The sequence below is a fragment of the Tupaia chinensis genome, unplaced genomic scaffold, assembly GCF_000334495.1.
Source record: "Tupaia chinensis unplaced genomic scaffold, TupChi_1.0 Scaffold000667_1, whole genome shotgun sequence".
In the NCBI taxonomy this organism is placed as follows: domain Eukaryota; kingdom Metazoa; phylum Chordata; class Mammalia; order Scandentia; family Tupaiidae; genus Tupaia; species Tupaia belangeri.
The window spans coordinates 358,106-377,201 of NW_006160189.1; the positions used below are offsets into that span (position 1 = coordinate 358,106).

Genomic DNA, 19,096 nt, shown 5'->3' on the forward strand with positions numbered 1-19,096 from the left:
GGCAACTCTGTTCATTGACTGGGTTGCCGTCTAATTGCACTTTCTCTTCTCAGAGTAAGTTAGTTGCCATGATCAGAAGTTCTCCGGATAACGCCTCTTTATTTGACAAATTACTTCGTTGCTCAAATGAAGGGTGGGGCGTGGGGGGGGGAATGTATCAACCACTGAGATGCCTTATATCACCTTTTTACTCTCAGTCCCACCACCCATGCTGGTAAGGTCTGGTGTGGATAATAACGAATTCTGGAAAATTTTTCCTCTCTGCGCGTGCAGATTGCTTACGAGTTATTCCTAAGCGGGTCTCAAAACCCTTACTTGTAACCTCTGCCTTCGAGTGGTCACCATTTCGACCGTCCACCCTTTCTACTTCCCTCACTGGCAGCCCAGACTGCGGGAGGGGAGCGCAGTCTAAAGACCTCGTCCTCTCGCTTCTTGTTTCTAGCTGCTGCAGCTGCCGCTGAAATTCGCTGTGGCCGCTTTTAATCCCAGACCTCCAGTCATTGGGCAGCTCCTCAGAGGCAAGAAGTCAACACCATGGCAACCCGACAAGCCTATCAAATCACCGGCTGGCGTGACAGCAGCAACACTGCAGGCAGGAGTGGGCTGGGCGGAAGAGCAGAGTGGCCACCGCGCTCAGGTACACAGCTGCGAGTGGACAGCAGCTGCCGGCCTCCACGTTGTGGCTTACACAGACGTACACCACCCAGTGCACACGCCTGCGTTAGGCACCCTGCTAGATCCTACAGGAAAAGGTGAAAGAGGAAGAGGGGAGATGCGTATAGGATTAGAAAAGCTGCGGAAAAGAGTTTCAAACTAAAAGGAATCTAGGTCCTAGACACTGTAAACTAAAGATGCCTTGAGCCTCAGAAGTCCATGAAACCAACTCACAGTAGCCTTAGAATCAGATGTAGGGGGTCTGCCCAAAGGTGGGGACGTTCCTTTGCCAGTTCTATCACTACCTTGAAAAACCATACACAGCATTCTGTCTGGAGTTCCAAAAACGATAAAGGAAAATGCTGTATTTAAAATTTGTATTTTCTGCCAGTATTGGATTCTGCAAAATATGACTCAAGTTGAATTTTAGCTATGCTAATTAACTGCCTTGGAACTGACCTAAATGTTACCTGATACTGTCTTTGCCTCCCCCCCCTCCCCCACAAAAATATTTGTTGTGTGTATTGTGCGTTCTAGATCTTGATTCCATAAAGGGAAGAAACGGAGGAGACCAGAAAATGCATGTGTTCCTCTCAGGCCTACTTGGCCTTTGTATTGCCTCAGTTTTCTTAAGCAACTCCAAATCAGGCAGATGGAGGGAGATGGGAATTCCACTAATATTTCAGAGCACTGTGTTAATTATCATGAGATAGATCAGAACATTGTTGTGCATTTATTATTTTAAAAGGAAATGATGTTTTTGAGAAACACAGCATATTCTGTCTTAAGAACTTGTCATTTTGTTATGAAACCTTCGACGAGTATTTGTACAAGAATACAGAATGCCATCATTGATCACATATCCCTCTCAGTCACCTGACCACCGAGGCACAGTTCCAAATGCAAGTTTGCCTGCTGAAGTTGTAGCAGGCAGAACAAGAAACCCATTTAATAATGAAGTGAATGTGTCTAATTGAGGACATGCTGTATGAATGCTAAAATCTACACGTTAGTCCATTGCACGTAAGCACAATTCAGTATAAACAATGTTTGTACTGAGCTAACTTTTTTTATGAAGAGGCTTTCGGTGTGTAAGTATTTAAATTGTACTAGTACGCTTAAAATACTGGAGAACTGGAAAGGCTTAAGAGAGCAATTGCAATATTAATCAGAGTAGGAAAGACAGCCAATTTTTGAACTCTAAGGAGAAAGTCAACGAAATCTTAAACTTTATTTCCTTATTTGCTTTATATTTCATTGCTGATAGATCCCAATATTAAAGCAGTACATTTTCAAAATATAATTTATTACAGACCAAAAATGGATCTAATAAATGACACTGGAGAAACAGGTCATGATACACTGGACAAAACTTTTGCACATAATATGAATTTCCCTGGATTGAAACTCTAATAACATTTTGCTAACATCTTCTTATTTTGTGTCACTGTGCAGTGTTGCTCAATGAAGGACCAAGCACACAGAACGGAAATTTTGTTAGAGTTTAAATGGCTACCTCAGTGCCAAGTTATTGATATCCTTAAATACATTTGGCTAATTCACAATACAGTTGACATGTGGTGAGTGTTTGGCATAGGAGAAACCTATACTATAAGTTATAATGTGTATGTTTAATCAGTTATCTCCTAGGTCCAAACCTGTATGTTTAAAATGTTTTTAAAAATGTTAGCAAATGTTCAAAAATATGTCCATACATTTTGGCTTTTGTAAGAATAAATGAACACAGGAAATATGGTGACATTTACAATTTCATTATTTCATTTAATGGTATGTCCTCAGTTACTGGAAAATTTTAAATACCTTAGGCTATATAATACTAGTTCTGTGTGTGTGTGCATGTGTGTGTGTGTGTGTGTGTGTGTGTGTGTGTAGAGCATGCTGGTCAAGGATATGCAGAATCACTGTCAAATGTTCCGTCTTTAGTTTTGAAAATTAAAATGAGATGAAATTAAGAATACATTTAAACCAAAATAAATATGTATTTTAATAGATCCTTCTTTTAAATTTTTAAGAAATTGTTATGAAGTTTTTCTTTATCATAAACTTGCCACTTATGGGTGGCTAAAAATTAAAATAGTCTTTACATAAGTAACACAATACAGACATTTATTTTTAAAAATTATAAATCAATTTTAGTGTCTACCTTTAAAAATATCTTCATAGGTTATAAATACATAACCATCTGTTTAAATATAGATTTGTGTATGTGCCACACACATAGGTAGTTTAACTCGATGCTCAAATCTTTACATTTTAAAGTTACTTTCCGTACCTTTAGTACTTTCCACACCTTTAAGTAAGGATCCTGTTGGAAGAAAGAAATTTCTTTTTTTAGCCAATAAGTAAGACAATGGAATTAAATGTAGTTTAAATGCTACATTAAAAAAAAAAAAAGCAGTACAAGGATGCTTTGCTCATTTTCAACAGGATGGATACCATCTCCATAGAGTTCATTCTTGACCTTACCTGAGTAAGTACTTTAACTTAAAGTATGAGATGCACCTAGAGGGGTAATACATTGAGCTTAATAGGAAGACAGTTAATAACCTTTTTTCATCCTCGTGCACTATCAATCATGGCTGTCACCAGTCTGCTGAATCAAAGCAAAAGTGTTCTTCACAGATGACTGATTAGAAACGCAAAATCACAAGATCCATCTTCATGGTCACTTTTATTATAGTCATTTTTAAACTGACAGCAACCTGCTCAGTTTCAACACACTGGGCATCACAAATAGTGTCACTCAGTGCAGCTAAGCATGAGAAGAGGTTGGTTGGATTATACTTAAAAATAATTAGGCCCTCAACTCTGTGTGGAGCCCAGGGAAAGGTACTCCACTCCCAGTCTCTTCTCCCCCCTCCATAACTTGTATTGATTCCATTGTACCATTAGTTTACCATTCTGAAAGGAGGCAAGTTAGGCTGTAGTTTTATCCTTGTAATGACCTAGAAATTAGGAAATGATTATGTCTACTCGAGAGTTATAGATAACTTTTTGTCTACCACTTTTTGTCAAGTTCTTGACAAACAGCAACAGTTCAAATAGGGTTCTTTTATACAGAAATATATGTATTTAAAATGAAAGGAGTCAGGAATCTAGGTAGTCAATTACTAGTAAATGATACTCACTATAAGGTGCTCTTTTCTATAGATAACATTTAATAGCATATCTGGAATGCTGTAGTTCTGGCATTACTGAGGTTGTATCTGTTTAAATGGGTGGTCTTAGAGGTGGCCAAGAAAGTAACTATTAGATAGCTATGCAAATTCTTGATGTGTAATCCTATATGTTTTTCTTTTCTGCCCTAGAAAAATGGAAAAATGACAAATTTGAAAAACCAACAAGAAGATATAGATTAAAATACCTAAAACTAGGGGGTTTGAAACAGTTATTCCTGAATCAAATGACAAGCAACTTTATTTGAACTATATTTTTATTTAATAGAAAAATTTACTATATATTTTTACTTCATAGGAAAATTTCAAATAAGTTCTAATTATCATATTCATTTTCTGATAGTTATTTCAATTTTCAAAAAACTAAATAAATTTAAATTTTATTGATGTAATTTTAACCTAAGTATCTTAAGTCTCCAATTATCTCTTTCTTTTATCTCAAATGTTCACTTTTTTGTTAGTGGCTGTACACATACACAAATACACACACACACACAAAGAGTGAGAGAGGAGAGAGATAAAAGCGATCAATGATATTTATTTTTATAACATAAAACCTTTATACACATTTTCAAAACATGTTAATATTCTACCTTAATATCTCTTTACAAAAATATAAATTTATTTTCTCCATTTCTGCACATACACACACACACACACATACACAGACAGCCCTATGCAAATCTTTGTTATGAGAATGCTCTTCTTCCCTAAAGAAATACAAAGATGAACCATATATGTGTGTATGTATATATAGATTTTACATTTGTATTTTTCACAGATAATAGATATATAAAAGTACTCTGTGTGTAAGAAGACTACTATTAATTTCTTTAATATGATATTCTGCTTATATGTTTTTTCTGTAAGTATATGGAAATCAAATAAAATTAGGATGTAAATCCCAATTAGCTATTCAGTTTGTATATTTTTAGTTTAATAAAATTGCTTTAGAATTTGGATAGATGTGCTAACAAATATTGTAAAACATTTCTATTTTATGACAAATTAATGACAATACTTTCATTGTTAAATATGTAAAATTAGGACTACATAAAGTGTTTATATGTTTTAAAAGCTACATAATTAAATGGAAGACAATGTAGTAATCACCTTAATTTGTTCATATTCACTCTAATTATAAAAACAAAATGTGTCCTGATAAAATGTCATGTGAATGTGTGTGTGTGTATTTTGTTTTCATAGATTACAAATCATTTAAAAAGGATAATGTCTCAAAGAATGCAATACTGCTGCTATTAAAGTTCACTGCTGATGTAAAATGTTTCTTCTGACTAGGTTATACTCATCCATATATTTATGGAAAAGAAATTTATTTGAAATTTCTGCATTCAGTCCAGAATGATTAGCTGCAAAAATTAATATAATGAAATGATATGCATCTGTTTTTAGTATCAGCTTGGTAATCTATAGAGATAGTCAGTATAGGTCTTTAATATTAAACTTTAAATGCCTCCTCAATATGAATATTCATAAGGTTTATAATAATTATAATTTAGAATCATGTTTCCTCTACAGGTGGGTCTTAACAGACTGACATAACAAAAATTAACTTTATTTACCGTTTACAAAGGTAATCGAAGCCAAATAATTTTGGAAAACTTAGCTTCTTTTAGAAGTTATTATGGAACGTGACTCAGAATTTTATGTTTTGAGATGATGGAAATAACATTTACTTGCATGTAACTGTGCTATTGTTAATTTAAAAAGATTTTGGAGAAAAATATTAACACCTTTGTTCACCTGAAACTTATATTTTACTATTTTGTTGCTGTTGGTTTTAATTTGTGCTCATTGCTTGTGCTTAAATTTTCTTCATTAAGAGTGTTTTCTTATGTTTAAGTTAATATGTAAGCATCCAATTTTACTAAATATAAGAGTGTCACATGATATATGAACTAGTCTGAAACTTTAATAATTGAGTTGGTGGAAATATACTTAATATATAAATACATGGTAATCAAAGAACGTTTTAAGCTGGAAATGCCCAGTAATATTTGTGTATCTCAGTTGGGGCTGGAATTTATTGTGGATTACCTGCATACATGCATAGACACAGTGATACCTAAATACTATCAGACTTAGGTTATGGATTTCTTTTAAAAGGTAAAATGCTGTCACATAAATATTACAATTATCCTTGCTATTCCTGTTTTATTCAGCCCGGATATGCAGTTGTAGCATTTCTCTCTTTTCTGAAGTATGATTTTCCCTGGGTACCTAAATTGTTCTTTGCTGAATTTTATGATTTTTTAAAAAAAGGCTGTTATGTGAGTGTCAGTTTGCAATAAATACGTGAGATGTACGGTCAGGATAGACTGGCCATCTTTTAGTGTCTGTTCTACCTGGGCTTCAGAGTTTCAGCTTCCGCCTAGTGATATTTAAAGAGAAAAGAAAAGAAAGCAAAGATTAAAAAAAAAAAATCACCCTTAAAATGTTATAGTCAAAAAGAGAAAATCTTATTTACAGTAATCCGTTTGATTGTTGTATTTTAATGACATCCTTATATTAATTTTCAAAATGCTGTTCTTTACTATTGCTCCTTCTTAACATTGTCATTTTTTTCAATTCTTACTTTTTACTTAAAATGTAAGATATATGGCTTTTAAAAATTTCCAAAGCTGAAATGATCATTTTCTCTGCCCTTCATATTCCTTCAATCTTTTTGTCATCCAGCCACCGATACTAGAGAATGCATTTTAGAACAACTAGGCTATTTTGATCAGTATGCATTATTCTTACTTATTTCAGTTTACAAAGAAATATGCAAATACACTTAATGACAACTTTTCAAAATGCACTCTAAGATTTAATGATGTTTTCGAGTGAAGTTTTCTAAGAAGATGATATAAAGATCCCTTTTTTTGATAGCCAAAGCTTTTATATATAAACCTTTACTTACGTATTACACAACCACTGAAGAATTTTAATGTATTGCAGTTCATTTTGCAATATTTCCACAAATATCTTGAGCAGTATTATGTTGCCTAGTTATTTCATTATATTATATTTCACATTGAGATTTTCATTTGAATTTTCCTGTTTTCAACATTTGGATATCATCTCATTAACTATCATAAACCAGTAGTTTAAGGAGGGGCAATTCTGAAATGTAAACACTCCTAGAATTTTACTGCATTGCCATAGAAGAGAAAGAGGGGACTAGCATTACTTTACCCCAAACATTTGCCTGTTATGATTATAAGAAAAGATCAGTGCTGTGGCAATTTTTTTCATATGTGATCTTTCTTTAGAATTATTTTCAAAGTCAACTGTTCCTAGACCTTATTTTCATCTCCCCAAAGCATTAGGTTTTTGCTTCTTAGTAAGATATTTCTTCATCGCATATCTTAGTTTAATTCACTTTTAGCAAAAGAAACACCCAAGCTCAATCTGGAGACCTCCTTCCAACATAATTTAGCTAGACCTTTTCTTAGTAAAGGTTTTCTGGTTTTCATTTTCACTTCATATTCTCAAATAAAAGATCCTTTGTTGTCTACCATTTGATTGGACTTAATGAAAAACACTCCATTTTAACTTAACAGTATTTCCTTTTGAATTTATTATATTTAAGAACACTGTCAAAAATCAAACATTTAATCTCAGGTTTTTATATTTCAAAATATATTACTATCACATGGCTCAGTGAGGTGATGTAAAAAGTATACTGAAAAGATTTCAAAAAGAAAAGCAAAAGCAAAAAAGAAAAAAAAAAACAGCTTCATTTTAATATGAAACTAAATCCTAAGGCTGATGTGCAGACTGGGTACAGCAGCTGACTGTAAAGACTAACATGTGACAGGGTGCCAACAGCGGAATTGTGCAGTATTGACTAAATGAGGTTCACTGATTTGTATTGAGGCTAATATCTTCTTTAAACAATTCCGTGTAAATTGTGCGTATAAAGTCATTGGAAGCTATTTCTCAGGACAGCCTCGCTGGCTAGCTACCTGCTGGAGTGAGGAAGATAATCAATAGGAAGAAATAGAGCTGAGCATGAGCCTGGGAAGCTGCAGAGCAGTTAATGCTGATAAAAGTAGATGATGTCAATATTTGGGAATAGCACAACTCTAGGATAATAGACAAAAGAGAAGTGCATATGTTGTAGGGTGTTCAAACAGGGGCAAAATTAAAGCCTAACTGGCAGATGATGCCCTAGGCTGCAAAAGACATTATTTATTATAGGTATTGTTAAATTTCTCCTAAAATCCAGACACAGAGCAAGATGTGATACAAAAAGAGATACCTAACTTTTATCAGAAGCTAGAATACCCATTTCCATTTCAATGGTCAATGGGTTTCTGCTGATTAACATAGTGAAGACAGTTTTCAAAACATTTGGCAGACATTTTTACATGCATAAAACTACCAGTCTCATTAAAAAATCATTTAATAAAAATGACCAAAGTTGCTTCTAAGACCCAAAAGATAGCATATAAAAAAAAAAAAAAAGAAAATGAAATTGGTCTGCCAGTCAAAGGATGATACCAAAGACATATGCAAGTCTAATTGCCTTTGCATATATTTGTGATTATAGCAGACACCTTATTCTTTAAAGCTAGGTGGCTTACTGGAGGTGAGATAATGGTATATTTTTACTAATTTAATACTGAAAATCAGTTTTCCTCTTGCTGTCAGGAGAGGAAATTTTGTTCTTCTGTGCTGATCTTTCTGTTGATGTATTATGACATAGTCTGTCAACATGAACAGATATGTGAAAGGAGATTGGGTGACTGAGAGGTGCAACCTGCACAGATCTCTGCTTGAATTTTAAGCGTGTTATCATGTTTGCGTACAACACGTAAGATTGTGCTTGCTTTAAAATGCTGTTATTTTCTATCATTTAAGCCCAAGCTAAACAGGTGGACCATGACAGAGCTCTAAAGCTGAATGAGTGAACCAATTCCAAAACATGCATTTCAGAATATCTTTGACAAAGCTCTCTCATATCATAAGTTGTTCCATAAAAAAAAAATTTGCAAAATATGAAAGTTTCTCAGCAAGGAGGAGAAATGAATCCATGCATATATGACTATTAAACATAGCCATTTTCTCACAAATTAAACAATTCCACAACTGTTACATGCTTTTATTGTCACAGATGTTTTTATTGTTTGGTGTTAGATATCTGGATTATATCAAGCACATGATTCTGAGGTTAGGTGAAACAGCCATGCCTGACAGTTTTTACATAAAACCAAGCTAACACATGTTATTAGAAAAGCAAGTATATTTATCTAGACCCTTATGTTCTAGACTTTTTTTTAACCATACAATACAAACATTAATTTTACCTGCTCTTTTTATTTTATACCTTTATTTTGGGAACAACTATTTTTGAAAAGATGCTTTCTGTTTTATCAAACCACACTTGGGAGTTACTAATCCAAAACACTGTGCAACAACTACAGTAAGTTCATATTCCAAATATATGACCTTTCGAAGCTTTCCTATGAATAAAAATTGCCTTTAAAATGATTAGTAAGTTGTACATCCCATCTTTTCATCTTAAATGCAGAGAAATAAAAGATCCTTATTTATTATTGAATTCTAAAGAAGGCTTTATTTCAAAAAAGTATGAATTATGATTTAGAGACATGGAAAAAAATCTTTTAAGATCTATACTTCGACTAATTTGTTAATCTTGTGCCACTTTCAGCATTTGTCACACATATAGACCAGGAAATTGGCTCCATCTCATTCTAGCTCTGTATTGAATTAAAAACCTCTACTGCAAAGAAGAGCATGATGTGGGGAAAGAATAAATTTAGTTCTTTCTTTAGTAATGCACATATATTTCCATACATTTCCCATCCTAAGGGAGCCTATGAATGCATTCAATAAATACAAAACTATGAAGTATAATTCCAGAAAAGGGAAAGGTTTAGATTTGTTCTGATTTTAATATATCATTTTCAGTTTAAAAACTAAAAATTAAATGTTGTTATGCATGTATTTGCCTTTACTTTTAGCAGACACCTCTAGTATTAGAAATAAATCTTAAATAATGCATTTTAGTTGCTCCTTTCACTTGGATAATGTTAGCAGGTTTAGATCAAAGCAAATTAAATATCAGCAGTGGCAAATTGAGAAAAATGTCTTATGCCATTTGAATCTAGGTTCGCATTCAGTTCACTAAAGTCTGTCTTGGCTAATTTAACAGACGTTGTGTGCCAACCACGTATGTGTATACATTTAAAGGAGTGTCCATTCCTATTTCATGTGTGTAGGCTAACAGAAAAGCTGATTTTTAATAAAGTATGATACTGAAGGAGCAGCTTTTAAGTGCGTTGGGTGCAGTTCTGTTAAGATTTTGTTAAAATGAAATATGCCCCACAGGTGATGGAGATTACGAACCGACTAGGAAGATAGACTTGCTGCATACCTCATTGTACCTTCAAGTATTTGAATCTGTGACTGCGTTCTGAGTGCAGTGTGGTAGATTTATGATGGCCTCACGGAAACAGAGCTAGCAAAGATTATGGCATACTTGTTTAGAAAAACGGTGAACTGAAGGTCCTGATTTACACCGACATATATCTAGACGAAACCATAGTTTGCAAATTGCCTTGAGGAGTCATCTTTTATTAAGTGTTTGATGGGTACTGAAATGTACATATCTACCTTAAAACATAGCAACTAGGCTGATATTACGTTTGCAAGACTTTTGTTCAGCATTCTAACTACCTTAAGAATTAATATTTGATAAAATTATGTTAAGAAATATATTTTATAATATTTCAAACCCAAAAGATCCAATAGTATTAATTAATTTGGAAAAAGTCATGGTAAATCTGCATAATAAGAGACTCAAAGATTTACAAAGATGTATCTTAAAAGACTATGCCTGAATTGGTCAATTGACAACCTGACACTTTGCTTACTCTTTACCTTTTTAACAATTCGATGACCACACTCTTCATTGGAAGAATATAGGTATTTCCCTCTTATTTTATGAGACAAAGTACAGATATTCCCTCACTAAATTCAGGACTGAAATTGTAAGCAACTATGCTTCAAGAAGTCTTTTTCCTTCAAGATGTCTTAATCTGTGGATTATCACAAATGACAATGGATGACACCAATTTGTAATCATTCCACTATGCATTTCCAATCTCTGTGACCATTATTTTTTGCTGTCCCTTCTCAGATTTTTATAATAGGCTGTAGTGTCACCACTAATATTTAGGAGGACCACAGGTTGTTTTTCCAAATTGTACATGCCATTTACATCCTTCCACTTAATCTGAAAAATAAATATTAGGAAAATACGAGGGAGTCTAGAATTTGAAAACATAGCATTGAAATTGCTAGTCATGGTTCCCTTAAAATCCTATTTCTATTGGTTGGATTATCCTTGTATTTTGCACCTTAGGAGTTTTAATGCTTAACGCTGGTTTTGTCTGAAATGGGTGTTCTTGGAAGTCACACTTACGAAGTATGTGTGCCCCAACTGCTTTAGGCCATAAAATTTCTCTAACAGATAGCAGCTGACTCAAAGTGCAAGATAACTTTTAACTCTAATGCCAGTTTTGAAAGTATCTTTTGGGTCTCTTTTTGTAGGAATTTAATACATTTCTTCTTTTCTCACCATTCCATTGTTTTTTTTTTTTTTCTGTAGTGAAGAACATCTAACATGAAACTATTACTTCTCTTAATGTGTTGAATTGTACTATACTGTATTAATGGCTACTAACACCATGTTGTACAGTAGGTCTTCAGAACATTTTTATCTTGTACAAGTTAATATACCCATTTAACAGCAACTGGCTGTTTCCTCTTCTCCTCCCACCAGCCACAACCCTATCCTGCTTCTGGGTCGGATGCACTTAGGTACCTTAAAGTAGTTCATGCAATATCTGTCTTTCTGTACCTGGCTCATTTCATCTAGCATGGTGTCCTAAAGTTTCACCAGGATACCTTTCTATGTCTAGTCATTATCCTCCCATCTTTGAAGGATCATAGGGAAGGAGCCTAGTGGAAATGTTCAGCATGAAATAAAATAGTTCATTTGCTAGGAACTTGGTGGAGGAAAAGTCAGGAAATCCAGACTGATTAATTCTTTTTTTTTTTTTTAACAATTATTTATTTAATTTTATCATCATGATTTTTTATAAATAATTACTTTTTATTTAATTTTATTTATTTATTCACATATTCTTAATGTGAGCAGAGAAAGACACAGAGAGAGACAGAGAGAGGGAGACTGAGAAAGCAAGCTACCAGGTCCGGGACTCGAACCATGGTCGGTCATGTGGGAGTGTCCAGCACCTTAGCCACCATGCCACCTGCTGGTCCCAAGACTGATTAATTCTTACAGGAAACAAGTACAGAAAGAATTTTAGCCACCACTTTCATCATTGTCAGCTATTGGTAAGCAAGGTGTGTGTTCATTGAGTGTTTCCCTGCATATATTGCCACGTTCATCACCCAGCCCTCCACTGAAGTAGATGCTTTTGTTATTCCCCCATTATAGATGAAGGAAATGAAGGTGCAGAGGGGTTAGTGCCTTGCACACGTTTGTAAAGAAGATCATATTAGAGACAGAATTCAGCCTTATACTAGAGGATCATTCTGCTTCCTTAATGGTTGCTTAGCAAAAAAGTGTGTTTTTCTCTGAACCCATGTAAGTAAAATTATACTCTGTCCCAGTGGAGAAGAAATAGCTGTTTGCTTTCCACTTCTAGCTAAGAAAATAAGGAGGTATCATTGGCCAAAGTCTCCTGATGTTGTCTTGCTATGTGATTCTAAAGAAGAGACATCTGGGGTTAGAGAGTAGCAGCGATACACGCCTGAATGATGGATGTAGCAGATTTCACCTGTAAGATTCTTTTATAGTGATATGGTGTTTAGAACCTCGCTACTCTCTGCAACATAAATTTCCCAATGGGTTTGTAAATGATGCACACATTTAGTAACATCTAAGTAGTCCATGTGAAAATATCTGTTTTGAATTGCATGTTTTTAGTAACTTTAAGAGGAGTTATTAAGAGTATGTTCTTCTCCAAAGCTGTATTCTCTAGCTGTGGTGGTTGTATTTACAATACCACTGTATGAAAATAAGTATAAGCCTAAAATACTTTAGGAAAATTTATTGTTTTCTACTTCTAAGAGAAGACTCAATGCCTAACTAGCTGTAGTCATATCAATATTATGACTAATTATTTTTGTTTCATTCACTTTTGTTCACAAAGAGTTTTAATAACATTGGTTTCTGTTACTCATAAGAGTTGCAAATTACGTGAAAATTGGCTATAACTATTAAGCTCAATTTTATTACACTGTATTATACTTTATTGAGACAATATAAACATTTTGTTTCATTAAGAAAATTATGGAATTTACTTAGGTATAGAGAATACTTTATAGTAGATGCTCAGTAAATGTTAAACTAACATGTAAATATCTGCTTTCGTGAAAATCTTATTTAAAGGGGTCAAAAATTTGATCCCAACATTGGTCATTTAGATTTGTTTAATCAAAAATAACTTTTCTTTTTCCCTAGGCTGTCATGAAAATGAGACATATGCAAATACAGTTTGCTGGGACCTCTGATGGTGGAGACACAGAAGGTTAGAGAGGCACATAAGTATTTAGCAAACAACAGACTCAAGTGCCTAAGTGGAAGCATGGAGTAGTTCATTTTTTCCTAGCTGCTAAGATACCATGCTTTGAAGCTAGGACCACACAGGAGATTCTAGGACAGTGGGGTGTGCCTTTAATACCAGTAACTCAAAAGACAGGTAGGAAGAGCTCAGCAGTAAGACTTTCCTCAAAACAACAGAGTTAGAATTCCAGCTTCAGTTAATATGATGTCAGAACCCTTGTTAACCAGTTGTAACCAGTTATTAACTTCTTTAGACCTAGTTTTCCTTTTCTGTAAGATGGATATTATACTAATAAGGGGAGATACATCAAATGACAGTTTTAAATATTCTGTGAAATAGCACAAAGATTAGCACAGTATAAATACACAATAAATATTACCTATTATTATTAATTTGTAAAAGATTTTCATACCTGTGAGTTTAGGCTTGCTATTTGGAAAGTGTTGTTTTTGGTATGTTATGCTATGAATTATATCTCCAATAAAACTTCTATTTTAAGGATACTTCTAGGACTCAAAATCAATGCAAATTGGAGTGAAAAAATCTTTAAAAAATGAGATGTAGGTGCTGGTAGGTAGTGCAGTGGTTAAAATGCTGGACTCTCACAGTTTGAGTCCTGGACCTGGTAGCTTGCTTTCTCACATTTCCCTTTGTCTCCTTCTCTATTTCTTTCTAGTCAAATAATGATAATAATAATAATAACAACAACAAATAAATAATTCTTTAAGAATGAGATGCAATTTAGGACATTATCATTACACCCACTTTTTGAGATTATAAAGATTAGATGTTAAAAATCTTGATTTCATATGTGGAAATAATACTCTACAAAATTTTTTCAATTAAACAGAATTTTCTTTCCTTAAATGGCATTGATTCAGATTTGTTATTACTTTGTAGCAATAATGGTGAATGAGATAATATCCTTAAGAAACTTAAAGTTCACTGGAATATTTAGTGATAAAAAAGATCATGCAAAACTAGTATGAGAAAAATTAATTCTGTGAAACTAATTTGGAACCATAAAGGCAGTATTTAATTTATATTGTGGACTACTGAGAATGCCATACTTTTTTCAACCAATTTAAACTAGCATCTGCCAGTACTGGGTATTGTGTGTGTGGTATATGTGTAATCAGGAATAGTGAAAACAAAACAAAACAAAATTCCTTGTGTTCCAGATATCATTGACTAATTGTAGGAGGAGAAGTAGTGTTTTCTTTTCTCACTCCTAAGTAAAAATACTATTTCTCTAAAGGAACAATCACATGCATGTATAAACTGACATGAGAGGCTTGCGCCAAGTCTTGTAAACAGTGAAATAGTTTATAAATAGCAAAATGCATTCAATGGAAGTCATATTTATAAAAGTTTTCTGCTTTCTTTCAAAGTCTGCTGGGCAGTACCATACATAACTTTAGAATAGAAAAGACAAAAATACTTCCCTTTAATACTGACAGGAATAACAAATATCCCATCTCTCCTTTTCCTTTGGCTTGGGTGGCTTGTGCCCTCGTGTGTGACCACGAAGCGCCCTTTCTGTTGACAGTTACAAGCAAAGGAGAGATGCCTTTGATGGGCTGTGTTCACAGTCAAAATAAGCCGGGATGTTTAGAATGATCTGGCCGAGAAAAGTGTACCTCTATGGGGCACAGTACGGCTATCCTGCCTGACACTTAGACAAACAGAAAAAAGGATCGAGAATGCCTAAATCTTCCACCCACTCATTCACAAATGAGATGAATTTGAACTTTCTTACTTCACCTTGTTTATCATTACTTAAGATTTCCTAATTACTAGAGATAAAGAAATCCATATACCAGACTACCATTGTAGAAATTAAACCCGGTTCTCGTAGTCTAGGCTATACCTAGTAAATTTTTGGAGAGAGATTAAGCATTATTTTCTCTTCTAATTTGTTAATGATGAAAGCACGCCTTGCTGCCATCTGTTATCACAGGTGTCATCTGATGGAGGCACAGGTTCTTGAGTTTAACTTTGATGTTCAGTCTGCCGAGGCAGAGAGGAACTACATACATCTCTAGTGCTGACTTTTTGACACTGAATTATGTTTTCTTCATGGAGCCTCATGCTAGAATTAAGGTGCTATGTATTTCAAATCTTTCGAAAATCATTTGTTCAAACCCCAGAAGATCAAGATTAAAATATGGCTAGCTGGTACTGATAAGGAAAAGGAAAACTACCACCTCTAAGAAACAGATGGAGAACATGATCAAAACTTTGTTCATATTCTTTAGTCTTCTCATTGGCAGATTATGCTCACTACATTCTTTATAAAATTAAAGTGTACTAGATGCCCACAGGGAACCTGAAAAAGGGGTACTCTAGGACTGTGGGTACAGAGCAGAGGTAAGCCTGGAAAACCTACATATTAAATGGGAATGATATGAACATCTCTTTCATGTAACACCCTACTCAAAATTTCTTTACAGAGGGATCATCAGATGGCATAATAGCTGCGTCACTGGACTCCCACATGCCCAACTGTGGTTTGAGTCCCAGACCTGCCAGCATAAAACTCATGCTGGGCATGTGTGCATGCGTGGCCAAGACCTCTAGAGGAAAATGGAGTAGAAGTGATTGTGGCATTGCCATTAGCCTGGGGGGTGATTTCTCGCTTTCCATCTCTCTTTCTCTCTCGGTCTCTCTGGTAAGCACACACTCCCTATAGCAAAAATCTCTCTCAAAAAAAGATCTTAATACAGTTATACCTTGATGTATAATTTTGAAGGATGGACATTGTATTACAAGTTTATTTCCATCATATTGTCGTATTAATGGTTAGATTTTTTTTTAATTTTAACCATCTATACTATTGAAATTTTAGATTTTTTTCTAAATATTCACTGCCATACAGTGCATTGTTTCTTAAATATTGAAAAATTGGAAATGACTTTAATGTCCAATTATAAAGAATTAGTGAAATAAATTGATATACAATAGAGGGTAATACATTATTAAAATTACTCTTGCTAACCCTTTTTAATGTTTTTGAAATGAAAAAGTAAAACAAAACTGTATCACACACATTTATGTATTATAACAGTAATATACAATTTTGTATAGTGGGAAAACATCAAGGAAAAATAGGTTAACAAAATTTTATCTGTGGTTATTTGGATGATGAGATTATGTGTGATTACTAATTTTTTTTGTTCTTGCTTTTAAAATAAGATCATGTTCTTATTTTATGCTCAGACAAACAGAATTTATTCATTTATTCAGTAATCGAATCTGAATGAACATCTCCATGCCCGAAGTTTCAAGAGATTGGTTTTGTATCAAAGAAAATAACTGTTTTTGTTATTTTAAAAAATAGTTTAAATTCTTTTTCGATTATATTTATCAGTTCTAATGGGCACCAACAATGACACTGATACTAGAATTGAGTCTAAATAAATAGCCAAAATTTATCTAACTTAATAAGTGAAAATGTATCCCTGCTATTTTAATTTCTATTTATTTTCCTTGAGTAACATGAATATTTTTCTGTTTGATATCTAATTACTAAAGGTATTTGTTTGTCTCAATTTTACATAATTTCCTTTGTCTACATTTCTTAGTTTTCTTCTTTTTGTAAGAATTCTTTGTAAAGCTTTATTATTTCCTACAGATATTCTCCTTTGGCTGCATTTTTTTAATGTTACATTTGCACCTTTTGCAGCAATTTTTAATGGCCAAATTTGCCAATGCTTTTCTGTGTGACTATACGTACAATATCGAATTTAAAAAGTTTTTAGCCCTCTACGAATCTGTAAGTATTAAATAATTTTGAATAGTTTTACAATTGTTTTGACTAGTTTCCTATAGTTTAATAAAACAGTTTAAATTAGCATTTACAGTGTTGATCTATATTTTTAAAAATGCTAATAAATGATCCCAACATGATTTATTTACTTATTATATGATGCTTTCTTTAATTACATTTGGTTAGTCCTTGACAAACTGGGCGGGAGGGGGAGGGCTAGAGCTAGAGAAGAAGAGACAAGGTACTCCAGTCCCCCATCCCTACCTTTCAGTTAAAATAACTTCTGCTTTCTTAAGTTATTTTTTGAAATATACTTACTTCTTCCATGAACAAGAGAGGAAGAGATGCCTCCTTGCTTTCGTAGATTAATTTTACTAACAATTTCTGTCATGTTCCAAGAACACAATACAGTTGGGATTATTGAAAATTAAGAATTATACTCAGTGTACAAATGAATTTAGAAATATTAAATAACTTATGTACTTCTTAATGACTTAATAATTTATTTAAACTCAACTGAACTTTTTTATTTTAAAGAATTATATTAATTTTATTTATTCATTCATTTATTTTAATTTGGCAGGAGAGAGAGAGAAGGAAAGCAAGAATGCAAGCCACCTGGTCTGGGACTCGAAACATGATCAGCCATATGGGAGTGTCCAGCACCTCAACCACCACACCACCTACTGGACCAACTGAAATTTTTCACTCCTTTCACCAAGAGAGGCTGATAGTCTTCATAGCAGCTAAGACGGAAAGATAATTCCTGATACCCCTGGGACCTCCCTTTTCCTCCTTCAGAGCTCTTAGAGGCAATAGCATTCATAGGAACCCAAATTGTTTTAGCGTTGCTGATGATTATAAATGAATGTTGTTTCACAATTCATGAGACTAGTTCCCCCAATATTAAAATATTTAATCAATTAGTGATTACATCATAGGTTAACTAACATCTTAAGGAGAAGACATACCTAATTTATTCTTATTTCACGCAAATGAAGACTTACGGGATTTCATAACTCCTAATAGATATCAATTTTGAAATCTTGAAATTTCAATGAAAAAAAAAAGGGTGTTGATTAGAAAGGCACAGTGAATTCTGTGTCACAAATCAGCTGTTTAGAAAACTATAGTCGCAATCATCAATTCAGGCCTTGAATAGTCAGAGGCAATCAGAGGGTTTATGAAGAATTGTGGAAGAGTAGGGTTTTTTTCTTTTTCTTTTTTTCTTGAGAGTAATGCTGGATTTTTATTGGTAATTATACTGGGACCAAGATATAAACCAAGACTGTTTCAGGAAAACTGAGACATGTAATCAGACTACTGATAAAGAATGATCTCCAAAGGAGATTTTTAATTAAGAGGACAATAAAAACAAGATGTATAGCAATATGCAGAGCTATCCATTTCATTTTTCTTTTAAAAATGGATATATTGTTGGGACCAGCAGGTGGTGTGGTGGTTAAGGTGCGGGACACTCCAACATGGCCAACCACAGTTTGAGTCCCGGACCTGGTAGCTTGCTTTCTCACTCTCTCTCTCTCTCTTTCTGTCTCTGTGTCTCTCTCTGGTCAAATTAAAATAAGTGAATGAATAAATAAAATTAAATAAATCATTCTTTAAAAAAGATATGTTGTCAAAGTTACGTATGCACAAATACTCCTTTGTAAGAATATATAAGGTGGGAGAGTTTTTGGTTCTTTCCCTTGGCAGTTGGAGAGTGACTCAGGTGTTTATAGCACAGGTATTTACTTTTGCATCACAGTGTAAGTTTATGGCTTGAGTCTCAATATTCTTCTATCCCATGTAAGATCTCTGAAACTCACTGCCCTATAGTTCAGGCCCAA

General features: G+C 33.8%; 1 long non-coding RNA gene across 1 annotated transcript; it reads left to right on the plus strand.

Moving 5' to 3' along the window:
- Positions 1 to 479: 479 nt before the first annotated feature.
- Positions 480 to 5,992, plus strand: LOC114009922 (uncharacterized). The gene is made up of 3 exons (XR_003551309.1): positions 480 to 637; positions 3,103 to 3,145; positions 3,984 to 5,992. It is a non-coding gene; the product is annotated as an uncharacterized LOC114009922 (long non-coding RNA).
- The last annotated feature ends 13,104 nt before the right edge of the window (positions 5,993 to 19,096 follow it).